Source organism: Oncorhynchus kisutch, linkage group LG19 (assembly GCF_002021735.2).
Source record: "Oncorhynchus kisutch isolate 150728-3 linkage group LG19, Okis_V2, whole genome shotgun sequence".
NCBI classification, from domain to species: Eukaryota; Metazoa; Chordata; class Actinopteri; order Salmoniformes; family Salmonidae; genus Oncorhynchus; species Oncorhynchus kisutch.
This window is the reverse complement of record NC_034192.2, coordinates 47,685,101-47,702,300: the sequence shown is the minus strand read 5'-3', so window position 1 is coordinate 47,702,300 and position 17,200 is coordinate 47,685,101.

The following is a 17,200-nucleotide window of genomic DNA, read 5'->3' as shown; positions in this document are numbered from 1 at the left end:
ATGACATCATTTTCTGGAATTTTCCAAGCTGTTTAAAGACACAGTCAACTTAGTGTATTTAAACTTCTGATCCACTGGAATTGTGATACAGTGAATTATAAGTGAAATAATCTGTCTGTAAACAATTGTTGGAAAAATTACTTGTGTCATGCACAAAGTAGATGTCCTATCCGACTTGCCAAAACTATAGCTTGTTAACAATACATTTGTGGAGTGGTTGATAAACAAGTTTTAATGACTCCAACCTAAGTGTATGTAAACTTCTGACTGTATATATATATATTTTTTGTTTTCAAGAAGGAACAGGTTTTTATCCATGAATTAATCGGTTCTCATCAGAGCTTTGCATAGCTTTTAAATTCTGTGCACGATATTTACTAGTTTTGACAAATTTGATAAAAATTATAGCAGCGTCTCCTCCCTGGGTATGCATGTAACGCTCCAGAATTTGGAAGCTCTTTGGACTAGCTTGTGCATGTAGTCCACACACCATAGCCTACTTTACAATGGGCATTTTAAATGCATGTATACCTAATTCAGCTGTTTTATACTCTAGGCCGGGGTTCAAATAAAAGGAAAATCTACTTGATCTATATTGTGAAATTACAGTTTTACATTTAGAAGTATTATTAGCGTAATGTACAGGCCTATTTGATGTGATACATAATTCATCTGATTAAAGAATATATTCAGAGGCTTCAAGCTGGGAAAATCTATTAAAAAGTATTAAAAATATATATATTTGGAAATCTAAACCATGAGCTAACTTTCTGCAAGAGTGATAAAAACATTGGATAACTTTTTATTGATATCTAATGTTAATGTGAAACTATAGTGGGATAAATAAGAATCCATCATCTTTAATCAGAGAGCTGGATGATTCAGTCATGTGAATGATTCATTCATTGCTTGACAACCCTGTATAATGTAACAGGGTTTGATGGAATGAATCCCCAATAGATCAGACGTTTCATCCCTAAGAAATGTGATCAGCGGAGTCTATATGGTCTAACTCAATACATGTCTGGATGACCATCTGTAGTTACAGACCAGGGTTCTTTAAGCTTATTCCAAAGCCTTGTGGTAGCAGAACATAGGCCCTTTATCTATGGCACAGAGCATGGGCTCACATTGCTATGTCTTGTAGTAATAAAAAGCTTATTCTAAAGTATTGTGGTAGCAGAGCAGAGACCCTTATGCTGAAGCGTTCCAGTTACAGAATATTTATTTTTATTGTAAAGCTTAGCCCTCCCAGAGGACGAGACTGTGCCACTGTTGTTCAGCTAAAGTCCTTCTCTCTGGAACTCGGCCCACCAATCATCTCCTCCTAACCCTACAGATTATGAGGGCACTACACTACAGAGTACACACACACACACACACACACACACACACACACACACACACACACACACACACACACACACACACACACACACACACACACACACACACACACACACACACACACACACACACACACACACACACACACACACACACACACACACACACACACACACACACACTCTGAAGGGCATCTGTCCCTTCAGGGTAATTATGGACACAGTTTATGTTTGAGATACTGTGTTTTATCTCTTGGGGATGTAAAAGTGAGTACTGTACATTAAACTTTCAATGTAATTCATAAGAAATCAAAACAAAATGAGAAGTAGAACATAAACATACTGTAAATGAATGTGACATATGACAAAGCATTTTTAAGCACAATCAATGGTTATCATTAATTTGTATAATTAAACTCTAGCATTGATGTATTTGATTATGATGTCCTGGTATATAAGTTGACTTGCATTTAACTTCGGGTAGGTTTGGAGTATGAGTTATGGATAGGCCACTTTCTCACAGACCTCCAAGCGCAATTCGCTGCATTGTGTTTCACACCAGCTATCCTCTGGGTTAGAAAAAGAGGTCCATTGCTCTACACAGTCCTCGTCCTTGCCCTGATAACTATGAGGCTCCCCTCTCATCCAGTACACTGTGGTCAGGGGAGTGCCATTCACAAATTTCCAGATCCCTTCTTCATCTCTGTCAGTCAGACCAATCCAGAATCCCTTGTCGATTAATTCATGGATAAATACTTGTTCCTCTCTGCTGTTTATGATCACCAGGTCTGCTCCTCTTCTTAGACAGTCCTGTCGACTCTCCGTCCACAATTTAGTCCCTTTAGAGATGTGGTACAAACTGCAGCTGAAATACCTCTATCCCAGTTGAGACTGTTGCTTTAGCATGGAGAGTTTTGTCTGGGTGATGGTCCCTCTCTTTAGTCATGGCGTTGTTACTGCTCTGTAACTGGTCTCTCTCTGCTGTGGAGTTGGTTTTACAGTTTTTCTCATAACTGCCAAGAACACCATTATAATAGAGACACAGGCCTGTGATCCGAGCAAGTAGGAGAACACACAGCAGCCCCAGACAAACTGCAGCAGCTCTGGAGTGACTCATCTTGTTTCTGAAGTCATGTGATGTGTCGTAATTGGCATAGATAAAGACTTCTTCATTATCTACCACTGTCTCAGTGATTCTACCTGACAGACTGGACAGTGTGGTAGCTGTATGTTGTGTCTGGGACTGTTTCCTGTCCATTGATGGTTAGTGACTAACATGTTTCCTTTCCACATACATACATTTCTGCAAGTTGACATTTATTGTCATGTCCTGGAGGCAGACCTGGCTATAATGTAAAATATAATGAAAACAAAAATGTGCTTTTTGGTCTTAATTTAAGGTTAGGCATTAGGGTTAGCAGTGTGGTTAATGTTAGGTTAAAAATCAGATTTTATGACTTTGTGGGTGTGCCAGCTAGTGAGCACTCTGCAAAGCTGCCTCCAGAACCAGATTCATGATGAAAAACACTAACCTGCTACATTTCCTGGTAGGTAGTGAGGCATAAACACCAATGCACACCAACGCAATGGTAACTCTCTTACTGTGTTGAGTGTTCATAGCAGGAAGGAGTGATGGGGGAGGAGCACACACTTCAACATGGTGTGATCCTTCACACACACTTCAGCATGCTGTGATCACTCACACAAACACTTCAGCAAACTGTGATCCCTCACACACACTTCAGCATGATGTGATCACTCACACAAACACTTCAGCAAACTGTGATCCCTCACACACACTTCAGCATGCTGTGATCCATCACACACACTTCAGCACGCTATGATCCCTCACACACACTTCAGCACGCTGTGATCCCTCACACACACTTCAGCACGCTGTGATCCCTCACACACACTTCAGCACGCTATGATCCCTCACACACATTTCAGCACGCTGTGATCCCTCACACACACTTCAGCACGCTGTGATCCCTCACACACACTTCAGCACGCTGTGATCCTTCACACACACTTCAGCACGCTGTGATCCCTCACACACACTTCAGCACGCTGTGATCCCTCACACACACACTTCACACCTGACCAAAGGACATCAGCAACACTGCAGCAAAGTTAATCTCAATACAGGGTCAAAATAGTTTTTTTTACGCTTATCTTAACTTTTTTTGCAAATTGGAGTGGGTCCAGGGTGTCTGGGATTATGGTGTTGATGTAAGCCATGACCAGCCTTTCAAAGCACTTCATGGCTACAGATATGATTGCTACAGGGCGAGAGTCATTTAGACAGGTTACCTTAGTGTTTTTGGGCACAGAGACTATGGTGGACTGCTTGAAACATGTAGGTATTACAGACTGAGTCAGGGAGAGGTTGAAAATGTCAGTGAATACACTTGCCAGCTGGTCAACGCATGCTCTGAGTTTGCGGCCTGGTAATCCGTCTGGCCCTGCGGGCTTGTAAATGTTAACCTGTTGAAGGGTTTTAATTCACATTGGCTACGGAGAGCGTGATCACACAGTCGGCTGGAATCAACCGGTGCACTCATGCATAGTTCAGTGTTGCTTGCCTCGGAGCGAGCATAGAAGGCATTTAGCTCATCTGGTAGGCTTGCATCAGTGGGCAGCTCGTGGCTGGGTTTCCCTTTGTAAACCATGATAGTTTGCAAGCCCTGCCACATCGGACGAGTGTCAGAGTTGGTGTAGTAGGATTCTATCTTGGTCATGTATTTCTGTTTGATGGTTTGTCGTAGGGTGTAGTGGGATTTCTTATAAGCGTCCAGATTAGTGTCCCGCTCCTTGAAATCAGCAGCTCTAGCTCAGTGCAGATGTTGCTCAGTGCGAATGTTGCTCAGTGTGAATGTTGTCCAGTGCGAATGTTGCAGATGTGGGATTTCTTATAAGCATCCAGATTAGTTATTTACAAAGCATGTGACAAATACAATTTGATTTTGATTCAACAATTACGTACACACACACACACACACACACACACACACACACACACACACACACACACACACACACACACACACACACACACACACACACACACACACACACACACACACACACACACACACACACACACACACACACACACACACACACACACACACGACCTGCCTAGCTTCTCCACTTCATAGGGGATTTGAAGGGCATCTGTCCTCTTTCTTTTCTGTCCCATGTAATTATGGACAGACACTCTCATACAGCCACTTCCTTTAGAAGTCTCTTTTGCTGACTGAGATGTGAGGAGTGCTTTGTGAAAGAGCAGAGGCAGAGAGAGACGCAGATTGGCATTTATTGAGATGACTCGTGTAATGCAGGCAGCTCTGCAGGTAGCCACAAGATGCCACAGCCACAAAGTCTTAAAAACAACGATTTTAAACCTAACCCTAACCTTAACCACACTGCTAACCTTATGCCTGACCTTAACTTTAAATGATGACCAAAAAGCAAATATATATAGCTAATTTTGACTTTGTAGCTGGCCCATCTAGTGGAAATCGTTCAGCTCTGCCTCAGGACAAGATTCATCCCAAAAAAACAACCTGCGAGAGAGATAGAATAGGAGACAGAGAGCGGAGAGAGAATCGGACGAATGAAAAATAGAGATAGAAAAGAGAAGATAGAGGGGGGCTGGATGGAGATGCACATTGACATGCTCCTAGACAGAGAGAGAGGGGGGGCTGGATGGAGATGCACATTGACGTGCTCCTACCCAGAGAGATAGAGAAAGAAAGAGAGTGAGACTGCGGGGCTTGTGTGTGAGAAAATACTGTTCTGCAGGGCTGTTGTTATTCAGATCAAGGTCAGTGTGAGGGGCAGTATGGTGTCAGGGTAGCCTGGAGGTCCTGCTCCCTGTGATGGCCACCATATGCAGCCTGTTGACCTGCTGCCCTGGAGATGACAGGGCCACTGACTCACCAGGCTCCTTTAACCCTCCCGCACGCACACACACACACACACACACACACACACACACACACACACACACACACACACACACACACACACACACACACACACACACACACACACACACACACAGGATATTTTTTGCTCCAGTTTGCTACAGCAGGAAAATAATCCTGCAGCAACAGGAAATGTGAATTATTATGTGGATTATAATTAAGTTTTAAATTTCAAAGTGGAAATGACAAATATCTGAAGCGTTTTTAAAACCCCTAAGGGCCCAGGCTGGGTTTCTACTAAGCTAACATATGGAATTGTTTTATATACGAAGGATCATTTAGCTATTTGATTTGGAATTTTCGGACCCCGTAGGTATCAAGTAAATACGCTAGGCTACCTGCCTCCTTTAATAAATAGTAATTCTCTGAAATAGGGGTTTATTAGTAAAGACACCTCTCCTTTAAAACGCTCTGCCTTTCATGAGAAACCCAAGTGACAACGAAAGATGAATAGAGAGATAGGGAGCGGACTGAGAGATGAGAGAGAGAGGAAGGATTATTGGAGCAGAGACAAAAGAATGGGAGACAGAGGAAGCAGAGCAGGAGAACGTAGAGGTGTCTAGAAGTCTAGAAGTCTGAGAAAGGAGATATGAAGGGGTAAAGGAGGAGAGATGAAGGGGTAAAGGAGGAGAGATGAAGGACTAAAGGAGGAGAGATGAAGGGGTAAAGGAGGAGAGATGAAGGGGTAAAGGAGGAGAGATGAAGGGGTAAAGGAGGAGATATGAAGGGGTAAAGGAAGAGATAATGAGGTGGTAAAGGAGGTGAGATGAAGGGGTAAAGAAGGTGAGATGAAGGGGTAAAGGAGGAGAGCTGAAGGGGTAAAGGAGGAGAGCTGAAGGGGTAAAGGAGGAGAGATGAAGGGGTAAAGGAGGAGATATGAAGGGGTAAAGGAGGAGAGATGAAGGGGTAAAGGAGGAGAGATGAAGGGGTAAAGGAGGAGAGATGAAGGGGTAAAGGAGGAGATATGAAGGGGTAAAGGAGGAGATAATGAGGTGGTAAAGGAGGTGAGATGAAGGGGTAAAGGAGGTGAGATGAAGGGGTAAAGGAGGTGAGATGAAGGGGTAAAGGAGGTGAGATGAAGGGGTAAAGGAGGAGAGATGAAGTGGTAAAGGAAGAGAGATGAAAGGGTAAAGGAGGAGAGATGACGGGGTAAAGGAGGAGATATGAAGGGGTAAAGGAAGAGATAATGAGGTGGTAAAGGAGGTGAGATGAAGGGGTAAAGAAGGTGAGATGAAGGGGTAAAGGAGGAGAGATGAAGGGGTAAAGGAGGAGAGATGAAGGGGTAAAGGAGGAGAGATGAAGGGGTAAAGGAGGAGATATGAAGGGGTAAAGGAAGAGATAATGAGGTGGTAAAGGAGGTGAGATGAAGGGGTAAAGAAGGTGAGATGAAGGGGTAAAGGAGGAGAGCTGAAGGGGTAAAGGAGGAGAGCTGAAGGGGTAAAGGAGGAGAGATGAAGGGGTAAAGGAGGAGATATGAAGGGGTAAAGGAGGAGAGATGAAGGGGTAAAGGAGGAGAGATGAAGGAGTAAAGGAGGAGAGATGAAGGGGTAAAGGAGGAGATATGAAGGGGTAAAGGAGGAGATAATGAGGTGGTAAAGGAGGTGAGATGAAGGGGTAAAGGAGGTGAGATGAAGGGGTAAAGGAGATGAGATGAAGGGGTAAAGGAGGTGAGATGAAGGGGTAAAGGAGGAGAGATGAAGTGGTAAAGGAAGAGAGATGAAAGGGTAAAGGAGGAGAGATGAAGTGGTAAAGGAGGAGCTATGAAGGGGTAAAGGAGGTGAGATGAAGGGGTAAAGGAGGTGAGATGAAGGGGTAAAGGAGGAGAGATGAAGTGGTAAAGGAGGAGAGATGAAGGGGTAAAGGAGGTGAGATGAAGTGGTAAAGGAGGAGAGATGAAGTGGTAAAGGAGGTGAGATGAAGGGGTAAAGGAGGAGAGATGAAGTGGTAAAGGAGGAGAGATGAAGTGGTAAAGGAGGAGATAATGAGGTGGTAAAGGAGGAGAGATGAAGGGGTAAAGGAGGAGATAATGAGGTGGTAAAGGAGGAGAGATGAAGGGGTAAAGGAGGAGATAATGAGGTGGTAACGGAGGAGCGATGAAGGGGTAAAGGAGGAGAGATGAAGGGGTAAAGGAGGAGATATGAAGGGGTAAAGGAGGAGAGCTGAAGGGGTAAAGGTGGAGAGCTGAAGGGGTAAAGGAGGAGAGATGAAGGGGTAAAGGAGGAGAGCTGAAGGGTTAAAGGAGGAGAGATGAAGGGGTAAAGGAGGAGATATGAAGGGGTAAAGGAGGAGATATGAAGGGGTAAAGGAGGAGATAATGAGGTGGTAAAGGAGGAGATATGAAGGGGTAAAGGAGGAGAGATGAAGGGGTAAAGGAGGAGATATGAAGGGGTAAAGGAGGAGAGATGAAGGGGTAAAGGAGGAGATATGAAGGGGTAAAGGAGGAGAGATGAAGGAGTAAAGGAGGAGAGATGAAGGGGTAAAGGAGGAGAGATGAAGGAGTAAAGGAGGAGAGATGAAGGGGTAAAGGAGGAGATATGAAGGGGTAAAGGAGGAGATATGAAGGGGTAAAGGAGGAGATATGAAGGGGTAAAGGAGGAGAGATGAAGGAGTAAAGGAGGAGAGATGAAGGGGTAAAGGAGGAGAGATGAAGGAGTAAAGGAGGAGAGATGAAGGGGTAAAGGAGGAGAGATGAGAGGGGATCACTGAGAGCTTTCAGAAGTGCCTCTGACAGTTTATGACAGGATGCCAGGCTGATGGTATTGTGTAATGCATGTATACTACAGCCCTAACTAACCAACCCCAACCCCATCCTCAGCCCTAAATGATCAGCACCCACTCCATCCTCAGTACTAACTAACCAGCCCCATCTTCAGCCCCAACCAACCCCAACCCTATCCTCAGCCCTAACTAATCAGCCCCAACCTCATCCTCAGCCCTAACTAATCAGCCCCAACCCCATCCTCAGCCCTAACTAACCAGCCCCAACCCCATCCTCAGCCCTAACTAACCAACCCCAACCCCATCCTCAGCCCTAACTAACCAACCCCAACCCCATCCTCAGCCCTAACTAACCATCCCCAACCCCATCCTCAGCCCTAACTAACCAGCTCCAACCCCATCCTCAGCCCTAACTAACCAACGCCAACCCTATCCTCAGCCCTAACTAACCAACCCCAACCCCATCCTAAGCCCTAACTAACCAGACCCAACCCCATCCTCAGCCCTAACTAACCAACCCCAACCCCATCCTCAGCCCTAACTAATCAGCCCCAACCCCATCCTCAGCCCTAACTAATCAGCTCCAACCCCATCCTCAGCCATAACTAATTAGCCCCAACCCCATCCTCAGCCCTAAATAATCAGCACTAACTCCATCCTCAGTACTAACTAACCAGCCCCATCTTCAGCCCTAACCAGCCTCAACCCCATCCTCAGCCCTAACCAGCCCCAAACCCTTCCTTAGCCCTAACTAACCATGCCCAGCCCCATCCTCAGGCCTAACTAACCAGCACCAACCCCATCCTCAGCCCTAACTAACCAATCCCATCCTTAGCCCTAACTAACCAATCCCATCAATAGCCCTATCTAACCAGCCCCAACCTCAGCCCTATCTAACTAGCCCCAAACCCATCCTCAGGCCTATCTAACCATCCCTAACCCTATCCTCAGACCTATCTAACCATCCCCAACCCCATCCTCAGGCCTATCTAACCATCCCTAACCCTATCCTCAGACCTAACTAACCAACCCCAACCCCATCCTCAGCCCTAACTAATCAGCCCCAACCCCATCCTCAGCCCTAACTAATCAGCCCCAACCCCATCCTCAGCCCTAACTAATTAGCCCCAACCCCATCCTCAGCCCTAAATAATCAGCACTGACTCCATCCTCAGTACTAACTAACCAGCCCCATCTTCAGCCCTAACCAACCCCAACCCTATCCTCAGCCCTAACTAATCAGCCCCAACCTCATCCTCAGCCCTAACTAATCAGCCCCAACCCCATCCTCAGCCCTAACTAACCAGCCCCAACCCCATCCTCAGCCCTAACTAACCAACCCCAACCCCATCCTCAGCCCTAACTAACCAACCCCAACCCCATCCTCAGCCCTAACTAACCAGCCCCAACCCCATCCTCAGCCCTAACTAACCAGCCCCAACCCCATCCTCAGCCCTAACTAACCAACGCCAACCCTATCCTCAGCCCTAACTAACCAACCCCAACCCCATCCTAAGCCCTAACTAACCAGACCCAACCCCATCCTCAGCCCTAACTAACCAACCCCAACCCCATCCTCAGCCCTAACTAATCAGCCCCAACCCCATCCTCAGCCCTAACTAATCAGCCCCAACCCCATCCTCAGCCCTAACTAATTAGCCCCAACCCCATCCTCAGCCCTAAATAATCAGCACTAACTCCATCCTCAGTACTAACTAACCAGCCCCATCTTCAGCCCTAACCAGCCTCAACCCCATCCTCAGCCCTAACCAGCCCCAAACCCTTCCTTAGCCCTAACTAACCATGCCCAGCCCCATCCTCAGGCCTAACTAACCAGCACCAACCCCATCCTCAGCCCTAACTAACCAATCCCATCCTTAGCCCTAACTAACCAATCCCATCAATAGCCCTATCTAACCAGCCCCAACCTCAGCCCTATCTAACTAGCCCCAAACCCATCCTCAGGCCTATCTAACCATCCCTAACCCTATCCTCAGACCTATCTAACCATCCCCAACCCCATCCTCAGGCCTATCTAACCATCCCCAACCCCATCCTCAGCCCTATCTAACCAGCCCCAACCCCATCCTCAGCCCTATATAACCAGCCCCATCCTCAGCCCTATATAACCAGCCCCATCCTCAGCCCTATCTAACCAGCCCCATCCTCAGCCCTATCTAACCAGCCCCAACCCCATCATCAGCCATATCTAACCAGCCCCATCCCCATCAGCCCTATCTAACCAGCCCCAACCCCTTCCTCAGCCCTAACTAACCATCCCCAACCCCTTCCTCAGGCCTAACTAACCAGCCCCAACCCCTTCCTCAGCCCTAACTAACCAGCCCCAACCCCTTCCTCAGCCCTATCTAACCGGCCCCAACCCCATCCTCAGTCCCGCTCTGAAGATGGCGCCAATAGAAATGGTCCTAAGCGACTATGCAGTATGTATTTTGTGTGTGTGTGTGTTATTTCTCACATTATTAGCTCAGAATGTTTTTGCATTATTACATACAGCCAGAAATATATTTTGGATATTAGAGCAGAGGTAACTCACCAGCATTTTGACCAGAAATATGACTTTCCTGAATTGTATCCTTTGTTCGTACCCCCCAAGGCTATTCCACTTATCCCAGAGGCTGCTTCAAGATGTTGCAGGAGAGGAGGTATTCGGAGTAGACTTCTAGTCCCACTCAGGAGGCGGGCACACCATCCACCGCTTCTGAGTATATTACTCGCTAATATTCAGTCTCTGGACAATAAAGTAGACGAACTCAAGGTGATTTTTCCACAATAATTTATTGTGGAAGTGAAATGCTTGCTAAATATTTGTATGCAACCAATAAAATGTGATTTGATTTGATTTAAATGTAAAGTGGAACCGGGTTCTAAATTAAAAGACAAACAGAGTTCTAGAGGTAAAGACAAACAGGATTCTAAAGATATAGTGGAACATGGTTCTAAAGTTGAAGACAAACAGGATTTTAAAGATATAGTGGAACATGGTTCTAAAGTTGAAGACAAACAGGATTCTGAAGGTAAAGTGGAACAGGGTTTTAAAGTTAAAGACAAACAGGATTCTGAAGGTAAAGTGGAACAGGGTTCTAAAGTTAAAGACAAACAGGATTCTCAAGGTAGAGTGGAACAGGGTTCTAAAGATAGTAGAACAAAATTGTAGAGGTAAAGACAAACAGGATTCTAAAGGTATAGTGGAACAGAGTAAACAGGATTATAAATGTAAAGTGGAACAGGATTCTAGAGGTAAAGTGGAACAGGATTCTAGAGGTAAAGTTGAACAAGGCTCTAAAGGTAATGGGGAATATGGTGCTAAAGGTAAAGTGGAACAGGGTTCTAAAGGTAAAATGGAACAAGACAACAAAGTTAATATTGAATATCTTTTTGAAGGTAAAGTGGAACAGAGTCATATGTAGATGATGAGAGCAGAGTTTTAAAGGTAATGTGATTCTCATTTGATTTTCTCTCTACTTTGAGAGGTGTCATCCTGTGACAGCGCACATACACACAGTGAAGACACACACTGAAGACACACAGTGAACACACACAGTGAAGACAGATACTGAACACACACAGTGAAGGAAGACTTAAGCCTTGTGTGCTTAAGGGGTAGCGACTCCAGACTGTGTTCTGTTTATTGAAGGAACCTGGATTTCCAAAGCACCACAAGACAAAGAACTTTGGTTTTTAGTTTAGGCTGAAATTGATTCTTCCCAAATCTGACAAGTGAGTTTTCTTTGAAAAAGTCCCTAGACAGAAACTTTTCCCCAAGAGGAGGTATTAAAGGAGCGATCCCAGTAAGTGTTTTTCTCTGAGCGAGACAGTCTAAGGACAGTCTGAAGGTCACAGGAGACCTCAAAACACAAATATGAAGTGCATATCTTCATCTTAAAAGACACTTTTGGGGAGACTGGGGTTGGTTGACTCATGGGTTGGTTGTCACAGTGTTAATTACTCCCAAACATAATTGGCCTCCGAGTGGCGCAGCGGTCTAAGGCAGTGTTGCGGCGTCACTACAACAGGATGTCCCATAGGGCGGTGCACAATTAGCCCAGCTTCAGTCGGGTTAGGATAGGGTTTGGCCGAGGGGGGGCTTTACATGGCTCATCGTGCTCTAGTGACTCCTTGTGGCTGGCCAGGTGCCTGCAAACTGACTCCTGTCGTCAGTTGAACAGTGTTTCCTCCGACACATTGGTACAGCTAGCTTCCGGGTTAAGCGAGCAGGTCTTAAGAAGCGCAGCTTGGCGGGTCATGTTTTGGAGGATTTATGACTCGACCTTCGCCTCTCCTAAGCCCATTGGGGAGATGCAGAGATGAGACAAGATAGTAATCACAAAATTGGGGAGATTTATTTTTTTAAATGAGTAAATTCTTTGAAAGAACTCATCCAACGGTCAATTCATGTCAGCATGCCAAAACATTGAGGTGTGTGTATATACAGTGGGGCAAAAAAGTATTTAGTCAGCCACCAATTGTGCAAGTTCTCCCACTTAAAAAGGTGAGAGAGGCCTGTAATTTTCATCATAGGTACACTTCAACTATGACAGACAAAATGAGAAAAAAAAATCCAGAAAATCACATTGTAGGATCTTTAATGAATTTATTTGCAAATTATGGTGGAAAATAAGTATTTGGTCACCTACAAACAAGCAAGATTTCTGGCTCTCACAGACCTGTAACTTCTTCTTTAAGAGGCTCCTCTGTCCTCCACTCGTTATCTGTATTAATGGTACCTGTTTGAACTTGTTATCAGTATAAAAGACACCTGTCCACAACCTCAAACAGTCACACTCCAAACTCCACTATGGCCAAGACCAAAGAGCTGTCAAAGGACACCAGAAACAAAATTGTAGACCTGCACCAGGCTGGGAAGACTGAATCTGCAATAGGTAAGCAGATGGGTTTGAAGAAATCAACTGTGGGAGCAATTATTAGGAAATGGAAGACATACAAGACCACTGATAATCTCCCTCGATCTGGGGCTCCACGCAAGATCTCACGCCGTGGGGTCAAAATGATCACAAGAACGGTGAGCAAAAATCCCAGAACCACACGGGGGGACCTAGTGAATGACCTGCAGAGAGCTGGGACCAAAGTAACAAAGCCTACCATCAGTAACACACTACGCCGCCAGGGACTCAAATCCTGCAGTGCCAGACGTGTCCCCCTGCTTAAGCCAGTACATGTCCAGGTCCGTCTGAAGTTTGCTAGAGAGCATTTGGATGATCCATAAGAAAATTGGGAGAATGTCATATGGTCAGATGAAACCAAAATAGAACTTTTGGTAAAAACTCAACTCGTCGTGTTTGGAGGACAAAGAATGCTGAGTTACATCCAAAGAACACCATACCTACTGTGAAGCATGGGGGTGGAAACATCATGCTTTGGGGCTGTTTTTCTGCAAAGGGACCAGGACGACTGATCTGTGTAAAGGAAAGAATGAATGGGGCCATGTATCGTGAGATTTTGAGTGAAAACCTCCTTCCATCAGCAAGGGCATTGAAGATGAAACGTGGCTGGGTCTTTCAGCATGACAATGATCCCAAACACACCGCCCGAGCAAGGAAGGAGTGGCTTCGTGAGAAGCATTTCAAGGTCCTGGAGTGGCCTAGCCATTCTCCAGATCTCAACCCCATAGAAAATCTTTGGAGGGAGTTGAAAGTCCATGTTGGCCAGCAACAGCCCCAAAACATCACTGCTCTAGAGGAGATCCGCATGGAGGAATGGGCCAAAATACCAGCAACAGTGTGTGGAAATCTTGTGAAGACTTATAGAAAACGTTTGACCTCTGTCATTGCCAACAAAGGGTATATAACAAAGTATTGAGATAAACTTTTGTTATTGACCAAATACTTATTATCCACCATAATTTGCAAATAAATTCATTAAAAATCCTACAATGTGATTTTCTGGAAGAAAAATTCTCACTTTGTCTGTCATAGTTGAAGTGTACCTATGATGAAAATTACAGGCCTCTCTTCTTTTTAAGTGGGAGAACTTGCACAATTGGTGGCTGACTAAATACTTTTTGCCACACTGTATATACAGTTGAAGTCAGAAGTTTACATACACTTTGGTTGGAGTCATTACATTTCTTGTTAAACTTTAGATTTGGCAAGTCTGTTAGGACATCTACTTTGTGCATGACACAAGTAATTTTTCCAACAATTGTTTACAGACAGATTATTTCACTTATAATTCACTGTGTCACAATTCCAGTGGATCAGAAGTTTACATACACTAAGTTGACTGTGCCTTTAAACAGCTTGGAAAATGCCTGATAAAGATGTCATGGCTTTAAAAGCTTCTGATAGGCAAATTGACATAATTTGAGTCAATTGGAGGTGTACCTGTGGATGTATTTCAAGGCCTACCTTCAAAATCAGTGCCTCTTTGTTTGACATCATGGGAAAATCAAAATAAATCTGCCAAGATTCGGACCAATATGCAGTGTGGCAAGTGTCCATGTTAATTTAATAGAACTGAACACACAAAACAAAATAACAAAGTGAATGAAAGAAACGAAACAGTTCTGTCAGGTGAAACAACACACTAAACAGAAAATAATAACCCACAAATCATAGGTAGCCTGTTTTCCCACTAAGTATGGTTCTCAATCAGAGACAACAATCAACAGCTGCCTCTGATTGGGAACCATACCAGGCCAAACACCGAAATACAAAACCTGGAACAAAAACATAGAATGCCCACCCCAACTCACGCCCTGACCAAACTAAAACAGAGACATAAAAAAGGAACTAAGGTCAGGACGTGACAGACATCAGAAAAAATATTGTAGACCTCCACAAGTCTGGTTCATCCTTGGGAGCAATTTCCAAATGCTTGAAGGTACCATGTTCATCTGTACAAACGATAGTAGGCAAGTAAAAACACCATGGGAACACATAGCCGCCATACCGCTCAGGAAGGAGACACGTTCTAGAGATGACGTTCTCCTAGAGATGAACATACTTTGGTGCGAAAAATGCAAATCAATCCCAGAACAACAGCAAAGGACCTTGTGAAGATGCTGGAGGAAACGGGTACAAAAATATCTATATCCAAAGTAAAAGTCTTATATCATGACATGCCGCTCAGCATAACCTGAAATGCCGCTCAGCAAGGAAGGAGCCACTGCTACAAAACCGCCAAAACGGTTTGCAAATGCACATGGGGACAAAGATTGTACTTTTTGGAGAAATATCCTCTGGTCTGATGAAATAAAAATGTATATGTTTGTCCATAATGACCAGGAAAAAGGGGGAGGCTTGCAAGCCGAAGAACACCATCCCAACCATGAAGCACGGGGGTGGCAGCATCATGTTTTGGGGGTGCTGTGCTGCAGCAGGGACTGGTGCACTTCACAAAATAGATGGCATCATGAGGTAGGACAATTATGTGGATATATTGAAGCAACATCTCAAGACATCAGTCAGGAGGCTAAAGCTTGGTCCCAAATGGGTCTTCCAAATGGACAATGACCCCAAGCATACCTCAAAGTTGTGGCAAAATGGCTTAAGGACAATCAAGTCAATGATTGAGGACAAAGCCCTGTCCTCCATCCCATAGAAAATGTGTGGGCAAAACTGAAAAAGCAAGTTTTACTTTATCTAACTAGGCAAGTCAGTTAAGAACAAATTCTTATTTTTAATGATGGCCTAGGAACAGTGGGTTAACTGCCTGTTCAGGAGCAGAACGACAGATTTGTACCTTGTCAGCTCAGGAGTTTGAACTTGCAACCTTCCGGTTACTAGTCCAACACTCTAACCACTAGGCTACCCTGCCGCCGTGTATGAGCAAGTAGGCCAACAAACATGACTCCGTTACACCAACTCTGTCAGGAGGAATGGGTCAAAATTCACCCAACTTACTGTGGAAGGCTACCCGACACATTTGACCCAAGTTAAAATCAATTTAAAAGCAATGCTACCAAATACTAATTTAGTGTATGTATACTTCTGACCCACTGGGAATGTGATGAAAGTAACAAAAGCTTAAATAAATCATTCTCTCTACTATTATTCTGACATTTCACATTCTTAAAATAAAGTGGTGATCCTAACTGATTTAAGACAGGGAATTTTTACTAGGATTAAATGTCAGGAATTTTGAAAACTGAGTTTAAATGTATTTGGCTAAGGTGTATGTAAACTTCTGATTTCAACTGTGAGGGTGTGGTGTGTGTGTGTGTGTGTGTGTGTGTGTGTGTGTGTGTGTGTAATTTCTTTGTAAATTCTCCATGATACTGTGGTGGTGGGGGGTGAGGGGGGGGGGGGGGGTGTTGTCACATGTAATGTGGGGTTAGTTGTCACTTTCAACTCCATTTAAAATTTGCCCGCCATTATACAATAAAACCCAAGCTCTTTTGTGCTTGTGCTACAGTATAAAGAGCTCCCCACCGAGCACGGACGTCACTTCAATGTCTAGTTTTGATTTACATTTGGTTGAGTTGTCAACTAACGTGAATTCATTGTGAAATCAACACAAAAACTCACCATGTAATTGAATATACATTAACAGTTGGGCAAAAAAAAGAGGAAATTTGCAAATCTAATTTGTTATTCACGTTAATTCAACATCATTACATTGTGTTTTTGGGTTGTAATGACCATGGACACAATGTTGATTCAACCAGTTTTTGCCCAGTGGGTCCCTTCATTGCCTCTCTCACACACACATTTGGTTTTGCTGTCACACACACGCACACACACACGCACGCGCGCGCACACACACACACACAAATGTAAAATGTTATTCTCACAGCATAAAATGCTGAATTTTCATAGAAATATCGTTCGATCAAAGACAGGCAATTTCTAAGACTGTATGTTGTACTGCCCTAACAAGCAAAATAGCAGTAACTGCACAGTTGGTCAAAAATGAGTTATTTACAGTTGATACATGAAAGACATGCTTTATCATCTGGACAAATGTCCTGTCCACTGTGTTGTGTTTTGGAGAAAATGGGGGGGGTCATGTTTGCAGTAACTGGAAAATGTTAGTGAAACCTAGGGGAAAAAATAGTAACTGCAAACACCAACGTCAGTTTGTTCTTTTTACATTGGTTTCACTGAGCTTTGGGCTGCAGTTACTACGGTTTACCTTGGTATTATTTATTGTTCTTTGCTGATA